This window comes from Crinia signifera, chromosome 6 (genome assembly GCF_055691185.1).
Source record: "Crinia signifera chromosome 6, ASM5569118v1, whole genome shotgun sequence".
Lineage (NCBI taxonomy): Eukaryota > Metazoa > Chordata > Amphibia > Anura > Myobatrachidae > Crinia > Crinia signifera.
The window spans coordinates 187,026,339-187,044,754 of record NC_139222.1 but is presented as its reverse complement, the minus strand read 5'-3'; the positions used below and the strand labels follow the sequence as shown (position 1 = coordinate 187,044,754).

The following is an 18,416-nucleotide window of genomic DNA, read 5'->3' as shown; positions in this document are numbered from 1 at the left end:
GTAATAATAGTGCTCAGTGTATAATAATAGTGCTCAATGTGGCTGATGCAGAAATGTGTAGCATGAATGTGCACAAGTCAAACCTTACAAACGAAGAGGCGGAATGGAGGAGGGAGAGCGCATTCTCATTTACAGCTAGATCAGTATGCCCCGATTTATCAGATGCAAAACTTAGTCAAGTGCCAAATCGTGTGAGAGCCCTCCGGGTCAGACCGACAGGCATTTTATCTGACATGTGATATCGGTTCTCCACCCCCGATGACAAGACATTTCTCTGTTCCTTCCCATGTGAATGAGCAGGGGAAATGTGTATCAGTATGCCGTGACAGGACATCTGCTGCCCAATGCAGCTGACTTGACACTGAATATAGAATCGGAGAGGATCCGGCATGTCCAACTGATAGATATTACTGGATCAGTCACCTGAATACACTCTGCAATTATCTGGCTGATCCGCTTATTGGGACAATTGGCCAAATAAAGGTGCTGTGTATTGCCAACATTACCGTTATTGTTTAGATAAGCTACAGCTATGCCTCCTCCCCCCCCCCCCCCCTCCTTTCATCTATGGCTTTAGTTACCCAGTTAAATAAAACATGATCTTTGGATCCCAGGTTTTTGTCCACATAAGATGGGTTAAACCCAGGTCATCCTCTGTATAATGGGCAACCTGGGTTTAATGTGAAAGCGTCTGACCCAGTATAGCAATGTGTAAGGTGTATACTTCTAGTAGAACTTGCACCTCCCAGTTTACATAAGGTAGAATAAAGTCTCCCATGGTTATAACCTTTTCCTTTTCATGCCATTTTAATGATGTCCTGCAATAGGTTCCTGTCCAGACCTATTCCTAACTTGGTCTGCAGATCACCCATTACATAAAATTGCCTTCTCCCCTGTTTCTTCAAGTATTCTTTTTAATACAATGCTACTCCTCTTCCGCGTTCTTCCCATTCTGCATTTCCTAAATAAATTATATCCCATTAGAGCTTTGTCCCAGTCAGAGTTTTCACTGAATCATTGCACCATGAGTATGTAATACAGATGTGTCCATTTACAGTGTTGCTGTAATGCATACGCATTGCAGTACACTGGTCGTGACATAGCAGGGCGTACACTATGCATGCACTCACACTATGCATAGACTTCAATGGGAGCTGGCGTTCACACGCACCCTCAACACATTGGGGGTATTCAATCCCGACCGATATTTCCTCCTGTGGAAATAGCGTCCCTCGCCTATTCATTGCTGCCGTTTCCGACAGCATTGACGGTAGTTTCCAACAAAACAGATCTGAAAAAAAGTTGGATCTGTATTGTTGTAAACAGCTGTGGTTTGTCAAATTCACGTGCATTTTTCAACAATCCTCTACGTTTTTTGCCGATTCACGGAGTTGCAAACACGCCATGGCCAAAACATTGCATTCCAGATGTCGAATACAGGAAGAAATGAAAACGGCACAGGATTCTGACTGTTGGAAGTCGTCATAATATACCACACCCTTCTCAGAGAGGCTGTGGCCCTGGGCCAGATGCACTATGCTTCAAAAGTGATAAAATGGAGAGTTATAAACAACCAGCCAATAAGCTCCTGACTGATATTTTTCTAACACAGTCTGTGACATGACGGGTAGTAGCTGATTGGCTGGCTGTTTATTACTCTCCATTTTATAACTTTTGAAGCTTAGTGCATCTGGCCCCAGGTCTGTTATTATGTACATATCTAGTATAGCCATTCCATAGTCTAAAGGCCCCCATACACTAGCCGATTTTGGTCAGATTTCAGCCAGATCAGTCGGATCTGGCCGAAATCGGACCAAAATCGGCTAGTTTTGATGTCCCCTCAGATCCGATGCGCGGTCCCGTGCGCATCGGATCTGCGTCGGGTGGTCGGACCTGCTGCACGTCCGACCACCCGACTTGGGACCTAGTGGGGCGGGGCGGCGCGGCGGTGGAGGGCACAGGGGGGGCTGGGGACGCTGCGGGGGACACAGGCGGCAAAGAGCCGGGCAGGGGGAGCCGGCTGGGAGCTGTCAGTAATGAATAAAAAAAAAAAAAGCCCATACAATGAATGGGCGGCCTGTGATTGGCTGAGCGCTCTCTCAGCCAGTCAGCAATTGGCTGAGAGAGCGCTCAGCAGCCAATCACAGGCTGCCCATTCATTGTATGGGCTTTTTTTTTTTATTCATTACTGACAGCTCCCGGCCGGCTCCCCCTGCCCGGCTCTTTGCCGCCTGTGTCCCCCGCAGCGTCCCCAGCCCCCCCTGCTCCCTCTACCGCCTCGCACAGACGCTGTCCCCCGCAGCGTCCCCAGCAGCGGGGGACACAGACGTGTCCCCCGCAGCGTCCCCAGCCCCCCCTGCTGCCTCTACCGCCTCGCACCGACGCTGTCCCCCGCAGCGTCGCCAGCAGCGGGGGACACAGACGTGTCCCCCGCCCCCCTGCTCCCACCAGCTCCCACCTCTGTAGCCCCCCCCCCCCCCCCTGCTCCCCGGGTTTTTTACATGTGATAAATCGAGACGATTTATCACATGTAAAAAATGGCACATCAAGTGCCAATCTAATCAAGCTCCCCCGGGGAGCAGCCGGGGAAGCTCAGGGGGAAGTCAGGGGCGACTTGTCCTAAGGACAAGTCGCCCTAGTGTATGGGGGCCTTAACACTTCAACAGATTGTACTCCCTCTGCCATTCCCAGACCTTCCCAAACACCCTAAAGCTGTGTACACACAGCGATAGGGGCTGAAATCGCTGGGAATATGGTCGCTGGCGACCATATTGCCAGTGATGGGAGTGTGCCCCTGCGATAAATCGCCGGGTGCGCGCTCTCGTTTTCAGCCCCATTCTAATCGCTTTTCGCAGGAGAGCTGATTACCTCTGCGGCTCCCCCGGCAGAGGTTCCTTCTCATCACCGACCATCTCTGGTCGCTGATGAAAAGGAGACACTGAGCAATATATTGCTGAGCAATATATCTCCCCTGTGTGTACGGGGCTTTACAAATGTAGACCTGTTATCAGCACTATAGCCCCGTACACACGGGGGAGATATATCGCTCAATTTCTCCTTTTCATCAGCGACCAGAGATGGTCGCTGATGAAAGGGAACTTCTGCCGGGCAGTGCCGCAGAGGTAATCAGCTGGTCACAGGAGCAAGCTCCTGCGGCCAGCGATTAGAACGGGGCTGAAAACAGGAGCGTGCACCCGGCGATTTATCGCCGGGGTACACTCCCATCACTGGCAATATGGTCGCCAGCGACCATATTCTCAGCGATTTCAGCCCCTATCGCCCCCGTGTGTACACAGCTTATGACTTGCCAAATAGCAACTTTGCAAAAGAAATCCTTTCCCTGTAGTATCTTGGAAGTATTATGCAACTATACTTAATGTATTGCATACTTACCAGTATACTGAGGAAATCCAGTACATCCTTTCTTAGAGTTTAGGCTTCCTTCCCCAATCAACCTCTGCTTATATAATTATACTGTAGGTTACAGCTCTCTCACCCCACGATCAAAGGTTCAATCCGTAAGGTTCTTATGTTCCCGAATGTCTGTTGTGTTGCTAAATCTTCTCTGAAGCATCACCAACAGAACTGTGCAGCACGTGTTTTTACATGAAAGCTAATAAGGTCAGAGACAAAGCAAAGATTCCGTTTTAATTTGCCAAATGTGATTAGTTAATTAGAACTTGTTTCTCCACTGAGAAAATGGGACACATTGTTTTCGTTCGGAAATCAGGTGATGTGTGTGAAGACCAGGGTCATGTGAAAAATAACTTACAAAATATGAGTATGTGAGTGTTTAAAGGTGCTGATAAATTAATAATGAGAACACTGTGGGAAACATCTGTATTGGTTCTTTTGTGACCATTGGGCATTTGTGACAATTGGGAGTCAATAGGGGAATTGTGCCTGCAAAATGTGTATGAAACATATGTCTATGAAAGCAAAATTGTGGTGTAATGGTTAACATCACTGCCTCATGACACTGCAAGCATGGGTTTGATACCCATCACAGCCCTAATTGTGTGGACTTTGTATATTCTCCCTGTGTTTGCATGGGTTTCCTCCTTCCTCAGTTACTGATGTAATTGACTATACCACTTTCAGACAGAAAAATCCCAAAACCCCGGGCTTTTCACAGAAACAAAAACCCTGTGACCCCCTTTCACACAGAAGCCTGATTATCCCTGCTCCCCACACATAGCAGGCAGATTTGGGAAGTGTGTATAATGTATAACACGTCTGACACTCACTGGGTATAATCAGAGAAATAGAGCATATGTGGGTGCTAATCCCAAAAACCTGGGTTCAGACAGCCAGCGTCCCAGGTCTTTGGAATTAAGATCCAGGAAAAACCCTGGTAAATTTCAGGATTGAAGCCCTGGACCAGGGTAATTCCTGTTGGTTTTTTTTCTGTCTGAAAGGGGGTATAAATGTTCTCTGTAAGGTGCTATGGAAAAGATTTGCTATATTTACAATAAATAACTGTTAGGGTGGATACTCATACATATGACAGATATTTCCATGGACCTACTGTCACGCCAACTAAGTGGTCGATCGAGGTCAGTGTGCCCAATATGTCCGTTCCTGTCAGGCAGCTTTGAATTTGCCTGCTCAGCTGTGGTGTCAGCCCCTGCAGCAATATCCTACCTCCCATATACACCACATGATGGGCCTGATTCAGATCTGTTGGCTTGGCTGCAAGCATTTGGTGGTCACCACCCCGCCAAACACATGCCCCCCTACACATGCCAGCCAGAACTCACTCCGTGCTGCGAGACCGTGGGGAGAAGCGGGCCGCTGATGATGTCAGTGGACCTTCCTCCTAACGGCCAGGGGACACCTGCATTTTCTGAGGTATGCCCCCAAATGCCAGCATGGTGTCAGTCACCCTGTGAGTAGGGAGTGAAGGCTAGCCTTTGCTCGCTGTTTTCGGGCGGATGCCTCGCACATGTGCACTGCATATCGTGCGCATGCACTGTCCATAATCGCTCGGGCTGGGAATTCATAGTCCGGCATGCTGCACTCAATCTACAGTAGCTCCACGGGCTCTCTGCCGGGCAGGCATGATATGTCTATGAACAACGTGGTTCAGACATACTGTATCAATTTATTTATTTTCAGTTTCTTATATATAGCGCATACATATTCTGCAGCACTTTACATAGAATATTTGAACATTCACATCAGTCCCTGCCCAGTGGACCACAAGGTACACACCTGCTTTACGCCCATAATATATGGACTGTTCTGTTAAACAGCAGATATATCGGCCAGTGTGTGCCTAGTTTTAGCAATGAAATAATTATACCACATTAGACAGGAAGGGAACTAATTTGCTGACCACTTGGAAGCAAGGGCATTGAAGTACGCACAAGCCTAAACTGATCAAACCGTGTGCTTTTCTGCTGAAGTGGGCAGACTGACACACAGAATACGCAAAAAATGCTGAAACCTCTTGCTGTTACTTTCTAAGTACTCCCAAGATTTTATTATGTGATAAAAGGGAGTGTGGAGGGTTAGGGTTAGCATTTTGGAGGGTTAGGGTTAGGCACTGAGGTAGTATGGTTAGAGGTAGCAGAAGAAAGAATACTAGCAGATGCTGGGATACTGCATACTGGGATACCACTGACCATCTTCTGACCCCTGGCATCCTGTACCCACCCGATGCAGGAAATCCAGTGCACAGGAGAGAAAGCTAAGTACAGTGGAAAAGTGTGAGGCCAAGATAGACTATGGAATAATGTACAAAGGCATAGATAAGATTGTGGAGCACCAGATGCTGCGTGCATAGAGCTGAGGGGAGTGCAGAGGACCATATACATACCAAGCGCAGAAGAGAATGCGGTGGTCACAGAAGTGTAAGATAATAAGGAAATTGGAGACTAAAGCATGGCACTAACATCAAGTACTTTATGGAATGTATGTCATACAAGAAATTGAATGAAACTGTAACAGGTCATATACAGATACAGTATGTTAATGGTAATGTTAACTTACCAAATCTAATTAGAAAGAGATGCCTGAGGATAAAAGTAGGATAAGTAGGAGAAGGAAAGGGAAGAGCATGCAGTGTTTCATAGCTGGGCATACAGGTCGGTATGAGTGGAGGAATAGTTCTTGGAAAAGTTTGGAGCAGGATAATAACATAGTTGAGTATACTAATGGTTCCTACCTGAACCCTCCAGACACCAGATCTCCCAGCCTCCAGCATCGGTTCACAATAAACCCAAACACACATAGCCAAGGAAGCGATGTGCATCTGGGCTCCGGATGACTCACTACAGCAGAATAATGAGCGGGTTGTCTACAGTTACACGCTGTGTAAAAGACTTTAGAAAGCCCTAATAAAGGGGAATGTCATTACTGGGAGCATTTCAGCTGAAGGCAAGCTGTGCAGAGTTGTGAATCTGATGGGGCTGCACATTCCCTCGCATGTATATCACGCAGAGTTTAACTCTTTCACAGCAAGTAAATACAGCAGCTGATGCTCTTATCTTCTCTTTACCAAGGGTTAACATCCTGTAGTATGCTTTCATGAAGAGATAAAAGTTATCACTTCTAATGGAATATTTAAAGGTTTCCAATGATCAATACAGCATTACTGATAGCAGGCAAACAGTCCACATATCAAATATTCATGAATAACACACAATGATAACTAGTTTTCTTCTTACTTTGCACAAACCATGACTTCCTTATTACAGCCCAGAAGGGATTATTTGTAGCCCATCTCTAAACATGTACTGTAAGTGGCTTTGTTACATTGCATACAGAGCTATATAACAGTGCAATATTAGGTGAAAGTTGAAAAAACATTACATAGTATTTGTATTAGGCTCAACTGTAAGGTGGCCATACACTAGAAAGACCTGCTTACAATCACGAGTAGTGACAGAATTGAGCAAAAGGACATCCACCACTCTCTTCAGCCGCCCGCCCATCTGCAGCCGCCCACCCGTCTGCCGCTTGGAAATTTTGCGGCTCCAGGCATCTTCACTGCCACAGGCCGCCCAGAAGCTGCACCTCTCTTCTCCGCTAGCCAGGGAGGGAGTGTCAAATGACCCCGGTCATATGAGTCATCTAATGACAGATTGCATGTGCTTAAAAGCGTCGGGAGAGGAAGATAAGCCTGGCTGCAGAGTTGAGGACAGATTGGAGAGAAACCATTTGGGATCGAGCAAGGTCAGTGAGGAGAACATTGCAGTAGTCGAGCAGTGAGATGACCAATGAGTGGATGATAAGCTTAGATGCACTCTGTGAGAGAAAAGGCCTGATGCTAGCAATGTTGCATAAGAGTGGGCCAGAGCTTGGATGTGGGGTGCAAAGGAGAGGGAGGAGTCAAGAGTGACACCCAGGCAGCGGATTTGGGGAACGGGGGAGATGATGGAGTTGTTAATAGTGATAGCTATATTAGTAGGGGGTGTGGCTCTGGGTGGGGGAAAGATAATGAGATCAGTTTTGTCCATGTTGAGCTTCAGAGTGCGCTCAGACATCCCGGAGGAGATAGCGGAGAGGCAGTTGAAAACCTGAGAGAGAACAGTGGAGGACAGATCAGGAGAGGAGAGGTAGATTTGTGTGTCATCAGCATAGAGGTGGTACTGGAGGCCAAAGGAGTTAATGAGTGCACCCAGAGAAGAGGTGTACAGGGAGAACAGAAGGGGGCCAAGGTGGGAACCCTGAGGGACACCAACAGTAGGGATGGAAGGTGGTGAGGTATTCCCAGAGGTAGAGACTGAGAAGGAACGGTTGGTGAGGTAAGAGGAAAACAAGTTGAAGACTGTGCCAGAAAGGCCAATGTTTTGGAGTGTGTGTGGAGGAGGAGAGGGTGATCCACAGTGTCAAAGGCAGCAGAGAGGTCCAAGAGGATAAGCAGAGAGAAGTGGCCCCTGGATTTGGCTGAGAGCAGGTCATTGGGGACTTTCACTAGGGCAGTCTGTGGAGTGAAGTGGGCAAAAGCCAGATTGAAGGGGATCAAGGATGGAGTGGTCAGAGAGGAAGCTGGTGAGACACCGGCAAACCTGCCATTCAAGTAGTTTAGAGGCGATTGGGAGAAGAGAAATAGGGTGGTAGCTTGTGGTTGATAAAGGGCCCAGGTTGGGTTTTAATGTATTTACTTGTACCTTTTTAAGCCATTAAACACCGATAGATATATTCATTGCCCTGATTTGGTGATATGAAACCTACTTCACTTCAGGAGTTGCTTAGGACAGATCTCCAGGGCTGCCCATAGGAATTTTACTTACCACCCAGCTCTCCCCCCCCCCCCCCTTCCGCTGTGCTGCCTGTGCTCAGTGTGCTCAATGAAGCCCTGCTCCCAGAGCGCAGGATACTTCACCTCTGGACTCCGGCAGCCAATTAAAATGTGTCACCAGCTGGTGAGCCAATCAGAGCTATTTCCCTTGAACTTCCCAAGGGCCTGGGTGAAAGATGTGGCACATACACACTGAATGATTTGATGAAAGACAAAAGACGAACGATCTAGCTACAGTCCTTAGACTTTTTTTTTAAAGATATCCAAATCGAACAACCTTGAAGACCAATCGGCGGGTAAGCACAATGTTGTTTGTAGTATACACACAAAGATATTTTGACCAATATCGATCAGAAGAGCTAAAATGAACGATATTGGTAAAAAAAAAAAATGTACGGTGTGTATGCACATTAGCAATCAAGATGCTTCCTGACACCGTTATTGGCAGTGGTGGGGTGGGGGCAGGCATTGGCACGTGCATACACACTTGCCGATGCCTGCTCCGAGGTGAGCGGCGGCGGGGGAGCGACAGCAGCATGGCCATCGTTAATGATGACCTTCCTCGTCCAGACATGCTTGGGTCGTTATCGATGCGAGGAAGTGCACATCGTTAATGACAAGGAACGTAAACACTCAGTGTACAGATGTAGTGCCCTCTTCCTTGCAGGAGCCATCGGAAGGGGGCGTGCGCATGAGGCCCATTTTCGACGGAGCGCCCCCCCGACGATAGAGCCTATTAAATAACCCTGTCTGCTGTGCTGGACTCATGGTGTCCGCTCCAGTTGCGCTTCTGCATATTATTACCTGTGCCCATGCTGCATGGATCTCTCCCCCCCCCCCCTTCCACTACGTTGTCACAGAGCGCTGCGCTTGATGTGCCATGTACAGGGTGAGAGAAGCCATCAAACTACAGTAGAATGAGGTGCCACCCATGAGCCCAGGTGAGCTGATTCAGGATGGGACAGGGAAGGAAGGCAGGGGGGGATGTGATTGGTAGTGGCAGCTTTCTGACTGGAGAAGGTTTTATGTGTGAGCAGAGTTTTGGTGGTACTAACAGTGGGTTACATCCCGGGGGGGATGTAACCCGCTGTTAGTACCACCAAAACTTCAATAAACTGCAAAAGTATATTGAAGGAAATAGGCATTTTCTTACTATTTCACCTTTGATCTCCTTTCTCTGTCACTCTCTCTCCCTCTTTCTCTCATCTTTCTCTGAGATGGTCTCTCTCCTGACTCACTCTCTCCAACACTGTCCCTTCTGCTCTTTGATACTCTCTCTATACCTGACACTGTCTCTCTCTTTTTCCCTATGTCTCTCTCTCCCCTCTTTGACACTGTCTCTACCTCTCTTTTACTGACACTCTCTCTCCATCACTCTCTGTCCGTCTCTCTCTCTGACACTGACTTGCAATTTTCTACCTGATACCGTTTATCTCTTTCCCTGACACCTTCTCTTTTGATGACACCCACTCCATTTCTCTCTTACTCTCTCCCCTTGTTCTCTCTTTTGCTACCTTAAGGGGCATTGTAGCCCCCTTATAATATTTTTCTATGGGCCCTGTGAAGTTCTAGTTACGCCCCTGCATTCAAGTAATGTTCACATTACATTGCAATAACACCTAGATTCATGTTACCCATATATTTTATCTTTGGGCTCTGCTGGTTCTAGGATACAGAATCAACAATTCAATTGGTCTAACCATCATTAAAAGGAAGAAAGGGGTGTGCCTGCAAGAGGACTAATGCCAAACCACATTTTAACCCTAACCAACTACCAAGTATTCTGTCAGGACTCTGGTAGGCAAAGATCCCTAGGTGAAAATGTTGTACAGAGAAGATCGCAGTGCTCTGGCTACGAGGAGAGTGCTTGTTATACCCCATTCACACAGCATAATTTCCTGGGTTGGGCCCGGGAACAACCCGCGACTAGCGCAGGTGTGAAAGGTTCCTGGGCCAAAATCCCGGCAAAAAATTTCAACCCTGGTATGGAGCAGGGTTATTCCCGGGTTTAACCCGGGGACCTGGCCAGTGTGAGTGGTGTAGGGGATACTTGGTGTGCTGTCCGGCCGGGGATCCACACAGGCGGTGGGCGCAAATGCCGGGACAGGCGGCGGACGAAGATGACGGCCTCACTGCCACCGGAGAGCTGCATCATCTTCATCCGCCGCCTGTCCCGTCATTTGCGCCCACCTCCCGTGTGGATACCAAGCCTTTACAGAGGACCAGCAACAGGGGTGAGTATTCTACAAACCACCTGCCCGCCATCCCGCCGACCTCCTCCCCACCTCCTGCCGGCCTCCTTCCCGCCCCCTTCACACACCAGAAAATGCAGGGACTTTTCTGGTGTGAAAGGGGCCAAGCCGGGAATGGCCCGGCATGACTCCTGGGCCATATTCCCGGGTGGGTCCCTGTATTTTCTGGTGTGAAAGAGGTATTAGTAACACATTTTCCTAGGTGGTAATGCTGCTTAGATTTTAAGAAACTAAAACTCGAAGCAAACAAATCTACATTGGGTCTTTTCCAGTTCTTTCGGAATGACAGATTATATTTCAATGTTATTTGCCAATGGTTATTTTAAACAGTAAAGTGCACAAAATAAATATTTAAGACATGCAAACAGTCTGGACAGTTATAAATAAACAATGATTGCAACCTGAAAACATGATCTATATAGTCATGACCTCTAATTTTAGATAACTCTTAATTACTGGTTAGATTACTTGCAAGAATAAAACATTTACCATAGTAACGGAAATAAAGCATTGCAAATACAGCATGTTAAAGAGGAACAGCCTGGCATAGCAGCAACCATACCATGAGCATATAGATAGATAGATAGATATATAGAGAGAGAGCCTGCAAATATCTAGCACTCACTGCACAAGTAAATAAGGGCCTGATTTAGACCTGTTTGCTAAGCTGCATATACTCACAGCCTAGCGGACAGGTAAACACCACCCGCCCCCCCACAGCCCGGAATCCCCTTGCTAGTATCTGAGTGGATGTGTCCACTTGCATGCAGCCGAAAGGAAGAGATTCATTCAATGGTTCTCTTCTGTTCAGTAATAAAAGTCAGTTAATACTGACTTTTATTTTGGCCGGAGATGGCCGAATTCGAGGTGGGACGTGACGTCAGAAACATTAGGCATAACCCTGCATCCACCCCCTTCGCTCCCGGGATTTGTGCAAGCGCCAAATATCGGGTACAAATTCAGATGCAAACGAACAGGTCTGAATCGCCCACTAAGTCACCCTGTTGCAATCGGAAATTACACCATTCCCAGTGATTAAATGCAGAAGTGGCAGCACCCTGAATAGAAAGTTAAATAAACATAATGTCAAACAGCATATTGTGTTTTACTTTCTGTCTTCCTATTCCCTGAGTATCACCAACGTTGCAATTCTATTACTGGAATACATACAGTAATGTGTTGGATTTGGGTAAAAATGCTGTTGCTCATTAATGCTGAATGATGCACCTGTTATCCAATATAAATCACTCTCCTAAAGTTGTAGTATACAGATGGTTTGTGGAAAAAGCATAAACAGATATAGATGAAAACCCATAAAAATGAAAGTATAAAAAACTTTTCATACCGGCAGCTCGCCCTCAGTCAGAGTATCAGTTTGGTTGTCCTGGGAGAAAAGGTGCCTACTAGAGTAGTATTTTAGGGTTGGCGTGGCTAAGGTCGACAGTGTTGGAAGGTCGACAATGGGAAAGTTGACAATCAAAAGGTCGACATGTGTGTTTTTTTTTTTTTTGCCGACAGGTGATATTTCTTACCCTACCATCCACTATGGTGGGAGAATACAATAGTGCCACTTAGTGTCCATGCCGACTATGGCCCTTATTCGGGGAAAAAAAAAGTGAAAAACTCATGTCGACCTTTTGACCTTGTCATTGTCGACCTAATGCTCAGGTCGACCTTCCAACCCTGTTGACCATAGCCATGTCAATCTATTTCAGGTGTCGACCAAAGCCCTGTCAACCTATTGTATGTTGACCTTCATTGAGTCGACCCTGTGACCCATACCCGCTTAGAAATGGCCATATTCCAGAATGATCTGGTGTATTGTATTCATTGAGTGCTTTGCTTTTTTTTTTTCTTTTAAGATGACAAACAATTGTACTGTAACTATCCACAATGTAGGTGGAATGTCTCATAACTTCCTGAGACTGACCCTTTCTCTCATGCCTCTGTTATAGTACAAATAATAAGAAATAACAAACCTAAACAAAAAAAAAGCTTTGTTTGGAACCAAATCCTCCAAAAGTTTAGTACAGTATAGTTTTATGCTCATTTGTATCTGATAGCCTGCTAAGGTGGGCGCATGCGCCTGTTACCACATTTAAAAGTACTTCAGGTAACAGTAGGTAAGTCTTAAATGTCCATCTTTGTCAATGTATGTGTGTGTAACATTTATAATACTGTATGTTAGCTATCTATAGTAGGATACTACATTTCTCACCTGTTGCTGTCACATCTCTTTCTGCCTGCTACTGGTCTGGCAATGTCCGCAAACTAGGAAAACTTTCAGCAAAAGCAGCCAGGAATTAAGATAGGAATGTGATATTCTAGAAATGTATACACGCGCCGGCTCAAGGCTGGGAAATAAATAGCTGTTTATGAACGTCAATGAGGCCTCCGAGGCACAGGAAGGAAGAGGAGGGCACGACAGCAGCCGATCACATGAGGAAATTGAAAATATCTCCACTCTAATTCATAAAAAAAAAAACTACAGACTATTTTTATGCCAGGAAAAAGAAGCCTATAAACCACCTAACTGGATAACATTGTCTCCCACCACTCAGAAATTGTCAGTTTCTTAAAAAATTGGATGAGGTCAAGAATGTCTATTTAAAACTTATACATCATGATTTTATTGATTTATTTTCTTTATAAAATAGTATACCATTTAAATAGCTAAACAAAATCATATCACTAATATATAATAGGGGAAGAAAACTACTACTAATAATAAAAGGGGGATCAATATTACCGATATATCGGGCAACAGATACATCAATGGTCATGGGAATGACACTGGGGATGGAGCTGATATAGTTATACTTCCCTGGTGGCTGCTCCCATCTGCAGCTGCCTGGTATACAAGCACTACATTCTGTGGCTGTAGAGAGGAGCAGGTGCTGAGGGGCCCCGTTGTTGATTTTTACACACCCCAGGTGCCTACACAGAGAAGCAGCCACTAGGCACACACACAACAATGCAGGTCATTGCATTGGTCCTCTCTGCAGCCGCCGGATGTAGGATGTTGTTGGGCTGGCCGGTCTCTGCCCTCAGCAGTGATCGCCAAACACTGGGGGCGGAGCCAATAGTTTAGAGGGGTCGGGAGACACTTCTGATACTGGTGTATTAAAAAGAAAAGGATGTGCATCCAATGCCAACATCCAGGCCAAGGGAGCTGCACATTCCATGCTCCTACTGTACTTGCACACTTTCCTATATTTCTGCCCCTAACACTTGTTCTATGAAGTGGTGAAAATCGGTGCTCCATGTGCTTGGGTTTCTGGCTTAGGGCCCTTCTGCATACTTGTACAGCACAAGAAAACACAAAGATAAAACATACAGACTCCACACATAAAGGGCTCTGGTTGGAAATTAACCCATAACCACAGGTCCTGCATTGCTGACCACTGTCATACCGGAAGTGTTATACACGAGGTGTGTATTGGTGCTTAGTGGAACTGGAGGGTAAATGTATGAAGCAGTGATAAGGGAGAAGTGATAAATTGCCTGGTACTTTATCACCGGCCAATCAGCTCCTGACTGCTAAGTTACAGGCTGGGTTTAAAAAGGGAAGTCATGAGCAGATTGGCCGGAGATAAAGTACCAGGCAAATTATCACTTCTCCCTTGTCACTGATTCATACAGCTACCACTATGTTACTAGATTTTTTTTTGAATTTTACATTGTAACGTTTTATAGAATCATTTCTGATATTTTGAATAAAACTTTTTATATTGGCCTCAAACTACCCATACCATGAAATTATAATGAAAATATGCAGTACATAAATTGTTTATTCTGTGATATGCTGAGCACAGAATGGGCTACAGAACAAGACTGCAATTGTAATCCTATATTTCCTAAATAGAATGATTATGCTGGAGAAGATGTTGTGCCTTACAATGAAAGGAAGCTCTGTATAAATTGGTTCTGTAATCTGGTAAATTATTTACAGTATATACATTGTGATTCTGTTTATAGGTTTTAACAGTTATAGTGAATTTACACAACCTGGAATAAGACTATATAAATGACACCAAGCCCTGCCATGTCTGCTATTGTGAACTTCTCATATACTGTACTGTCTGTAAATATGAAGAATATCAGTTTCTGCTGAAAATGAATTTAACTATTTTAAATCCGGCATGTCCAAACTATAGCCCTCCAGCTGTTGTGAAACTACAATTCCCATCATGCCTTGCCACAGTTTTGCTATTAGGGAATGCTAAAACTATGGCAAGGCATGCTGGGATGTGTAGTTTCACAACAGCTGGAGGGCCACCGTTTGGATATGACTGCCTTAAATAATCTGGCACAAGAGTGACAAAATAGGCTAACTAGAAACTTCTTCATATGATTAAACTATGTCAAAATAATTATTAATATTCATTACTCATTCTGAAGTGTTTTTAATAAACACGTTATAATCTCACCAAAGATATGTACTAGGGGTTATTTATGAACTATAAAAGTGGAAATCTGCAACTGAATGCTCTTTTGTGATGTCACACACATACTGTTATGCAACTTCAGCCAGAGGTACAGGAAAGTGCGTGGATTTGTAGGGTGAGATGGCGCAGTCTGTGCAAGTGCCATTGTTTGTATTTGTCATTGAGAGGAGCAGAGCAAATTTGTGTTTTCTATGTGAACATTGGGCCTAATTCAGATGTGATCACAGAGTAGCTATTGTATGCATATGAGCTGCTTGCACATGCACAGTGATTGAGCTGATATGGTGGTGTGGCCGGATAAGTGTCATGCCATAACTTACCAGTTACCATCTTACTTGCTACTGGAGAGCAGCTCAACCGTTGTGTCTACAGAGGCACTAAGATTCTGCGACAGCACCCATTTGTGTCAATGGTTATTCAATGCCATCAGGTGGAAATGTATAAGTTAGCTTCTGCCCATATTAGCATATACTCACAATTGTGAACGTCAAAATATAGCAACAGCAGTCGCAGGAACCAACCACACCTGAATCAGGCACATTACGAGCAAGAGATAAACCACATTTTAACCCAAATGCAAAATGAGGGTGCACAAACTTTAGCTTGAATTTAGGACACCTATAGTCCCAATGCCTACTCTGAACGGAAGACAAAATATTAGCTAAGCTAATAAGCATGAGACAAACTGTAGAGTTGACATTACTAAGCTATGCCCCCTCCCTAAAAAGTGTTTTAAAGAACTATGCATTTTGCCGTACAATGGAGAACATGCAGATCCATGAGGCGAGAGGAGTGATGAGTGCCATCTGACCTCACAGGGTAAGGGAAGGAGAAATCCGAACACAAGAAGGATGGCAACTCTCAGCCCTAAAAAGGCACATCTGCCATCTTGGCTAGCAAGCCATGCCGACCACTTTTAACATTATTGACATATACTGTGTTCCTCTCTAACTTGTTCTATGTTTTTTCTTAAAGCAGAGAATAAAGCTAAACCTCTCATTCCTCTAGTTTATAAGAAAGATGGCATAAGTGAGAATAGACCCGACGTAACATGTCCTCCTTAGCACACTACAGGGAAGTCAAGCATCAAATCCCATTGGATGAGGAGGGAATGCATTATATTAATCACTGGCCCCCCTCTTTCTCCTCAGGCTGCTGTTCTGTACTAAAATGTATTATTTTGTCTAGAAATTGCAAAATTAATTGGGGAATTTTGAGTTGAATTTGGCAAGATCTGAGCAGCAGGGAGGGACTGGTCCATGGGACAACGGGAAAGTTATGTGCTGCACTGCCATCCTGGGCTGATTCACATGTCAGCGTTCTGCTGTTAAACTCAAACCAGGAGTTAGCATCTGCCTCAGTTAATGAGCACTTCTGGGTGAAGTTAGCCAGGCAGGGGCAGCCTCTGGACGGGTCGGCCTCTAACTCTATGCCACACAATGATGATTGCTCCGAATGTCTGCTGCAAGTAAGCCATTGAAGCCTTTAAAACTGCTTAGGAATTTGCACAGACAACACGTCTGTGTTTAATGTAGTCCCCCTATTACCTCTCACTGCATTCACTGTCTGTCACTTTACAAATTGATCCTCACTGCAACCCCAGTCACTAGTCAGTCGCTGCGCACACGCAGTTCAGCTCAGATGCATGCACAGAAAAACGACATTTACTCAACTGTGCAAACGTTTACACCTCGGAATCACGCCCTATGTTTCACCGTGATTTTTTTTTGTTTGTACTTACAACTTAATGTGTATGGGACAGTCACAAATGCTGGGGAGCTCTCCCAGACTAAAGGGAAAGTGGGCCCAGGGCCAGATTAACAGTGAAGTATATGAGGCTCCAGCTCCAGGCCTTCACATTAAAAGAGACTCACCATCATGACACGATGATGAGTAACCGTCTAGCTGGCCACATAGTCAGCGATAAAATATAAGTATTAAAATTGCATTTATTTTCTTGCAGAATTCTGCAATTTTTCTACAGCTTTTTGATTCAATAGGCCCTCAATATGTGGCATAGAGGTTAGAACATGCAAATAACGGCTTTGAAGAAAATCCAAACTGATCGACATGGTTAGCTGTAAAAAAAAAAATACTATTAAAAACTATAAACTTAAAACTATAGGAACTTCCACAGAACAGAAGCACTGAACAAATCAGTATGATCTGTGCCGGCTTCCATAGGTTAAAAAGCAGACAAAGCTAACAATAAAATGTGGGATTCCCTCTCAAATCAGTAACCAGTTCTAGACCTTTCAGCCTGGGCTGGTATTGGAAAATAGGGGTAAAGCTGGGTGGGTTCCCCCTAGTTTTCTATAGCTGGGGTCCTGATGTTATAGCAGAGAAACTCACAGTGTGGGATCCCCTACCAAAATAAGTAACCAGACCCAAACTGGTCAGCCAACAGAAAGTCTGCCATCCTTAACAACAAGGTCTGGTCTATCAATAGGTCGCGCTTCCAGCTGCCAATTAGTTAGTAATTCAATAAGAAGGTCCCTCACACCTTCTTCACCATCACCAGAAATGCAAAAAAAAAATTTGAATAAAACTTATCAGGCGTTTAGGGTCTCGGATACACCAGGATTCCTCCCGTGTAGTTCAGACATGCAAAAATGGAAATGAATATAATAGTCTTCAATATCTCTTATTTAATATTTCACAAACATTTTAAAAACATTTAAAACACAAACAAATTTCCAGATATGAATGGAGTAGGCACATATAATAGTGCAAAAATACATATAACAAAATGCACTGATTGAAGTGCAAGTGCAATCCTGAGCTGGCAGAGGTTTGAAAATTACCGGGTTGGAAGGAACTGGTAAGCGAACAGTTCCAGAAAGGTTTAAACAGTCTCACAACAGCATCGCCGGACTTCTGATGTCGATCCCCCGGGTCCTCCGTCAGCTTCCCTGCTCACTTGTGCAAGAGTTCACCAACGCGTTTCTTCCTTATAAAAGGATTTTTTCAAGGTGTCTGCCATCCCCCGCCCCCTCCAAAAAAAGTCACCCCAACCAACCCTCTGAAGAACCCTCAGGACCAATCTGACACTTGAGGTAATTCCCTGCACCTCTGTTTGGAAGTTAATGCGGCCATAAAGAGGACTCTGTAAACATATCAAACATATTTTGGTTTACAGTTTTACGTTTAGTGTTATTGTTTCCATAGAATTTCAACATCATTAAGAACTCATTGCCCCACCTAGTTAAAGCCTTCAATTACATTTATTTGTCTTGGATCATTTACAAACCTTTCAATGAAAAGCCACTTTGTATGCAGTTTAAAATGCAAAGTATTTATGTTCATTACAATAAACAACATGTACCCTATTCCAAATAAGTTCTTTACAATATGCAATGTCACCACATTTAATACAATGTACACCAACAGAAACTAGCCAAATGGAATAAGCCAATGTAAGAGGAGAATTGCACAGCTATTGAATGAGGCTGTTGTCCATACACACGG

At 44.9% G+C, this 18,416-nt stretch overlaps 1 protein-coding gene across 8 annotated transcripts in view; it reads right to left on the bottom strand.

Moving 5' to 3' along the window:
- The window catches only part of PIK3R6 (phosphoinositide-3-kinase regulatory subunit 6), a 77,364-nt gene that overhangs the window by 44,837 nt on the left and 14,111 nt on the right, over positions 1-18,416 (bottom strand). For 3 of the 8 annotated variants that reach the window (XM_083148408.1, XM_083148413.1, XM_083148416.1), the window contains exon 1: positions 12,719-12,863. The exons of 2 other annotated variants lie outside the window; for them this stretch is intronic. The gene's annotated coding sequence lies outside the window, so the exon portion shown is untranslated. Of the gene's footprint in view, positions 1-3,393; positions 3,614-6,169; positions 6,325-12,718; positions 12,864-18,416 lie in introns of those variants that run through there. 3 more of the 8 variants (XM_083148412.1, XM_083148414.1, XM_083148409.1) reach the window with 3 other exon arrangements.